Here is a 7,327-nt window from a genome sequence, read left to right as displayed (position 1 = left end):
AAATTATTAAAATATAATAAATTAATTTTAATTTTTCAATCGTATAAAATAAAATTTTGAATTTAAAGATTACTTAAATTTTTTAAAATAAAATTTATAAGAAATAATAATAAAACTTAACAAAGTTTTATTAATTTTTAAATAATAACGGTAAAGATTATTAAATAAAAAGAAAAGAAAAAGTTAATTGGTTAAATAAGTTTTGCTTATCCTCTATTCACTTTATTACAATATTTAAACATAACGTTATTTAGATAGATTAATTTAAAATTTTTTAGAAAGTGAATATATAGACATTTTGTAGAAAATTTTATTAGTTTCTTGTTTTGCTGGATGCTATAAAGTTAGCAATTCTACATTATATATATACATATACACAACAAGTCTTTGTTTTAGTTAAGAGTAAAGTACATTGTATATGATTCATTTATTTTATTTGAAGTCCTTTATTTCGTAAATTCTTTTCAAAAAATTTTTTTTATTTGAGATATTTTGGTAAATCTTTCATCCGATGACTCCATCATAAAATGAAATTCCCTTACTGCCTATTCTCCCGCATCACTTCTTTATTCCCTTAAAGGTCTTGTCAAATCTTTACCATTTCTTTTCTACTTGTACGACTTCTTTTACTTCTTCTTATAAATTTTATTTTTTTGAAATTTTTCTGACTTGTTTATTTATTTTTCTTTTTGTTCTCATGGTTTTCAGTTTGAAATATTTAAAACTATAAACATAGATTTCATCAACGTATCTTATTTTTTTCAAAGAAAAATATATATTAAATTCTATGATATATAACGATATTAAATTTCAATACAATAAAATTTTACATGTATTTTTAGTTTATAATAAATTAGAAAACTTTTTATTAATTTAAGATGTTTTTTTAAAAAAATAAATATTTAGTATTTTTGGAGAAAATTATCAATTCATTTTTTTAAAATAAAAATTAACTAAATTACTTTAAACTTAATTTATTTTTTTAATTCGTAAATAAATATTAAAAACTACTGATTAAAAACTAATAATTATTTAATAAATAATTATTAGTTTTTGCATAAACCAGCATTATTCATTAATAAATCCTGTAAATAAATTTATTATTATTATTATTGACTAGCTGTAACCCCGGCTTTGCCATCCCGGATTTTGCAATTTGATAGAAATAACCATCCTAATTTGGTAAAATTGCTGATTTTTGTTTGTTTCAAACTATGGACTACTAATGCACCTAAATTCAAGTTTCAAATTTTATGGGATTCCGAGATACGATAAATATGAGTTCTATTATTTTTTCGAAACATAAATGACGTTATCTGAAAATTCCTAAAGTATAAATATTTACTGAAAAATAGAGTTTCGGTTATTCCAGTACCTCTTTGTAAACCACGTTTGTGGTACTGCCTTTCAGGGCTAAGACTTTTTAAGCTTTAATCTTCTCTCTCTCCCCTCGCGGGGAATTTTGAAAAATATATCTGTACGAGTATCTGTGCACTCTCATTGCGTATCCTACTAAAACTAGTTAAAAACAAATAATCGCATCTAATATAGTACAGTAGAAGCCGTTCTTCAGGTTAAGCCTTAATCCTCTCCCTCTCCCCGTGGGGAAGGGAATTTCGAAAAATCCCTTCTTAGTGTGCATTTTCATGACGTACCTTAACTGTGTACCAAATTTCACCTCTTTAGGTTCAGCGGTTTGTTCTGAGCGATGATGAATCAATCAGTCACTCAGTCAGGACATGTAATTTTATATATTTAGATTTAATCCGTAAAATACTTTAACCTTATAACATACGAGCAAAATGCATATACATTAATAGTTGTAGATGAAAGAATTCATTACAATAAATGTAATAATTAATACAATTAAATTAATTTTTCATTTTGTTTCTTTTCTTTTGTTCATACGTTAGAAAACTATGTAATCTATATTATACATTTGAAGTTCTACAGATTCGAAATTCTTGATGCAAATTTATTTGCATTGGGTATTTCAAGTATTCTGTATTTCATGCTCTCTAGAGAATCTAACAGAATCTCAAAAAATATATATTAAAAGAAAATAATGATGAATTGCACCGATCTTAATCATCTACTGAAAAATATACGTAAACATTATTTATAAATAATGAAAATTGGTTCAATTTTAAATGAATTATAAAACTTTTTAATTACAATATTACAATTTTCCTTGATATAATAAAATTCTAAAGGATACTTGCTACGAAGGCACATTGATATCATTAATGATAGATGGATTAAGCAAGGAATTTTGATTTTTTATTATTGAATGAGAAAGCTCATTTTCTAACAAAATTATATATCCATATTTCCAGTGTTCCTACGAATCTTTAAACAGCCTGTAGGAAATTTCTGACGATAACAGTATTTTAATGAATTCCATCTACCGAAGATTTTTATTTGCTGTCGCAACGTTACAATGCTTAAGCGTAATTGACTAAAAAAAATAATATTTTATATGTTTCAATCTGTAATAAAATTTTATAAGTCATTTTAAAGAGAATGAAAAAGTCCAATAACTATTCAATGGAGAATATATCTAGACAATCTACGAAGAAAGATCACATGGTTCGTTCTAAATCATAAGAAGTGCGGTGTCTAAATTGGACTAGTATAATAAATTAAAGAATTATAGTTTTATTTGTAGGTAAATAATATAAATTAAAGGGGAGCATAAATATATTAATTTATCAATCAATGACTTAACTTTATTGTTTAGTTCAGTGTTTTTCAACCTGTGGGTCGCGACCCCCCTGGGGGTCGCGAGGCGTTACACGGAGGGTTGCGGGCAAAAGAAAAATACAAGTGTTTGTAGGTCCTACACTACATTAAAAAAATACTGCGCATTTGATTTTTTGATCGATACTCAGGTCTCAATCATCCTAAAGATACTGATCCTAAAAAAAATCAACGGCTCAAGAACTCAAGACAAATTAAGTATGTAGGAAGCTGCATAAAGGGAAGCTGCATACTTAATTTGTCTTGAGTTCTTGTGTTAAGTCAGAAAAAATATTAAATACAAAGGTTTTAATATCACTGATATAGTTTTAATATGGCCCTGGGGGGGTCGCCAGAATTTTTTAACTTGTAAAGGGGTCGCGTATTCAAGAAGGTTGAAAAACACTGGTTTAGTTTATTTATATGCGGTTTCCATTTCAAGAGAATGTCACATCCAAGTCATTAACCTCGTTTACCAGAAATAAAAGTTGGAAATCTAGCTATTAGAGAGTGTGCGGCCGACGTTTTCAACGCGAAAACGTGTACGTCGGACGTTCAGCGCCGCCATCCTGTAAGCCTAGAAGTTTGACAATGGCGTTTAGAACGTCGAGCATGATTCCACTGATGTTCCAAACGCCTATTGTCAAACTTTTAGGCTTACAGGATGGCGGCGCTGAACGTCTGACGTACATGTTTTCGCGTTGAAAAAGTCGGCCGCAACCTCTCTATTATCTTTTTTACTTTAAAATTTTAACCTAGTTTTAGTTTTATATTAACATTTCAAAATAAAAATAAATTTTTGTTTTTGCATTATTTATTGTCAAATAAATAATTTTTAAATAAGCATTAAAATTAATTAATTGTTAAATGATTAGAAAATTATTTGCAATTAATTTTTTAAAAGTATTTTAAAAAGTTTTATAAATATTTAAAACATATATATTCTATTTTATTCTGATTTCTTTCTTGTTTGTTCATTTTCTCTTACCGCCGTAATTAAAAATAATTTTAAACATTAAATAAAACTGACCCTTTATTCATTACTTTTTAAAATACTGTATCTATTATTTATTTTTTTTTTATTAAAGTTATTAATACATTTATTATTTATTTCTGAGATAAAACACGGTGGCACAAAACTCAGTTATCCGAAATGTAGTATAGTAAGTTAACTAACTTTTGGAACACTACATTTCATTTTCACTTTTTATAATATTCATTTTATAGTTTAGTCCTCTACAAAATCTAAATTTTTATAATTTTAAAATTAATATATGAAAATATTATTATAATAATTTTCATTTCAGTTCAATTATTTTTTAAATGATATTACAAAAATGAGCATTTTTAAAGAAAAATTGCAGAAAAGTAATTTAAAAAATTGATAAATTTTTATATCAAGAACTTATGGAACTTGTAAAACACGTTTTGTTACACATATTTTTAACTGATTCTCTATTAACCGAACATTAAAGCAAATATGATCAAAATTTAATTAAAAATATGCTTAAAATGATAAAATTATTTATATAGATTGACATAATGCCATAGGTTCATAAATTAATTATCATTTCTATTTTAATCGCAATGCTTTATTAATGGAATTTATATATAGTCGTACTGCATAAATTATTAATTTAAACTAATGCGTAAATATATGTTGAAAGGTCACCTTTGCCTATTTTCACTTTATTTAAACGAAATTTATAACTTATATTAAAAACAAAGTAAAGAACATTTTTTAATTTTCAAAATAGTTCTTTAGTATTATATGTTTATTAATCTATATACTTTTTAATTAAAATATTTAAATGAACTTAAAAATATTCCTTTTATAAACTTACACCACGTAAACGGAATACATAAAGCTTTTAAAGTTATAAAACACAAATTATAGTCCAAATGTCAGTGAAATGAATTTTTGCAGTTTGTATTAAAGAATCTGAACAAGATATCAATACAAATTTAGTTTTTATGATGGTTGACTGACTTTTGGACCATCCTGTAAAATCATACAGAATTCGAACAGTTATAATAAGATTAATAAAACATTTAATGTCACGCATTACACGATAACATATATAGAAAAGTATTTTATGGATAGTTTTCTTCCATAAATCCTATTAGAAAATATTTTATTCATGACGATATCATCGAGTTAAGATTTTTCATATTTTTAATGAACTTGCTGTTATTATTATTTTATTAACATTTTTATAACTTGTTTGAATATATAAGAGTTTTGTAGATAGAGAAATTCGATAAATTCTTCATAAAGCTTCAAATTCCACTTGGTGATTCTTCTGTTGATCTGTTTTTTGTTAGCATTCCATTGAAATCGATACTCAATCTTCAGATGCCTTGTGGACATATAAGTACTGCTATTAAAATATATGAAACTAGATCTTTTATGGAGTGTTATTTTCTATGTTCCGTTTGTCCTATTTTATGTCCGTAATATCTAATATCTTTGATGCAAACACTAAAAAGAATAGTAAAGCAGTTAGTATGGTTTAAGTAATGAAAAGTTTTATTAATAATTTTAAAATGCAAGCAGAAAAATAAAACATATTATATTTACCATAACAATTTAATGACAGTAACTAGATAGTAGTTACTGGTTAGTAAGTAGTATGTAATGATAATAGTATGGCTTAGTATTTATTTAATATAACATTGTAATGCTATATTTCTTTTAATTAACTATAATAATTTATTATTTTGTTTAGTAATAGAAATAGTAATAGTAGTAGTAGTAGTAGTTTATTGCGTGCATCATTCCACTAGAGTACAACACTATGTATATACTGTATACATAGTACAAAAATTAAGATTACATAACATATTTAAATTGTAAAATTATAGTTTATATTATATTATAGTCAATTTCTTGTATCATACTCTTCTTATGAACATTCCTATACATTATATTACTATATACAATATGTTATAAATTATATTATAATGTATTAAATATATATTGCATGCACTATATATATACATATTTACTATACAAAATCAAATATTAATAAATAATATATAATAAATTATGTAGCATACATATTCAATTTCTTATTTATTTGTTTACAAAATATTTAATTAAAAATTTATGTAACATTAATTAATTTTTAAGTATAAGATTTTTGTAATAAAATTAATTACAATAAATTATTATTGTTGGATTTTACAAAATAAAATTAAAAATAAATCAATAAATTGAAATTTTCAGTTATCAATTGAAAATTATACTTATAAATTTTAAAAACTATATATATATATATATATATTTTCTGATAAAAGATTGTATAGTAATTCGAAACAAGGAATCAAACATTATATAAATATAAAAGTATATAAAATGTCTATTTATTAATAGTGCTTTAAATTTAGATCAACACAAGCTATGGCAGTTTTACCATGAATATTGACAGTTTTATTATCATAAAGCTCTGCTTCACATCGTTAGACAGAAATAATTGCACTTCTAACAAGACAAAATTGATCCGGAATTCCCTTTCTCCATATAAAACAAAGTATTTGATTGCATCATTAAATCTTCAACAGGACTCTAGAAAATGATGGTTTCCTTTAATCCTATTTCCATTAAGTTTTCTTTTCATTTTCAAATAAATTATTTATATTTAAAACCTTAACTTTTTAAGAAAACTAAATCAAATTGATAATTTAATAGATTTAAATTATAATGCTTAGAGAACATTTTCAATAATTTTAATTTATCGTGTAAATAACATCTAATTATAATTAAATGATGCGTTGAATATTCTTGACACATCATTTAATCATAACTGGAATATAATACATAGAACCGATAGGTAAATTCTATAATCGGAAACTTGAATTCTTCATATTGGGTATATAATAAGGCAAAAAGTAAAGATAATTTTAATGACATTTAAAGTTTAACTTGATTTTGAATAATATTTTATAATTAAATATGCTATTAAGACAATATAAACCTTACACACAAAATCAAGAAAATTCTCAAAATATGTAAAAATATGAAGAGATCAATAATTGATACAAATCAATTGAACCCAGTAATACTCAAGATTGGAAGTTTAATATAATAATTGATTAGTATTCAATATGTAGAATAAAAGTTTTGAAATCTAACTAAACGTGGACTTTGAGGCCTGTTTATGTAAGTGTATTCAATGCAAGATTTTATGCTATACTTGTTGCTGTACCTTGTACTGTACATCAAGTATCAACCTAGTACAGTACTAATCTTAGGTTCTAAACACTGGACAAGACAAAATATCAACAAACACAAAATACAAATATATTTGAGACTTCTGAGATACGTAAAAGTATGAAATACCAAGTGCCAGTTATATCATAATGTACATAACTTATATAATTCAGAAATTATATCTATATTTTTACTTTTAATAAATGAAAATTATAAAGATATCGATTCACTACTCCAAAGTAACTAAAGTATAAATAATTTTATATATAGCTTAATAAATTTTTACAGCTATACATAATTAATTGATTAGATAACGTAAAAGAAAATGTTTATACTACGTAATCAAAACAAGAAAAAAATATGAGTTGAATCATA

The sequence above is a fragment of the Centruroides sculpturatus genome, unplaced genomic scaffold, assembly GCF_000671375.1.
Source record: "Centruroides sculpturatus isolate CEXI.00-Female unplaced genomic scaffold, Cexi_2.0 scaffold140, whole genome shotgun sequence".
Classification (NCBI taxonomy): domain Eukaryota; kingdom Metazoa; phylum Arthropoda; class Arachnida; order Scorpiones; family Buthidae; genus Centruroides; species Centruroides sculpturatus.
Note: the sequence above shows the minus strand (reverse complement) of the source record.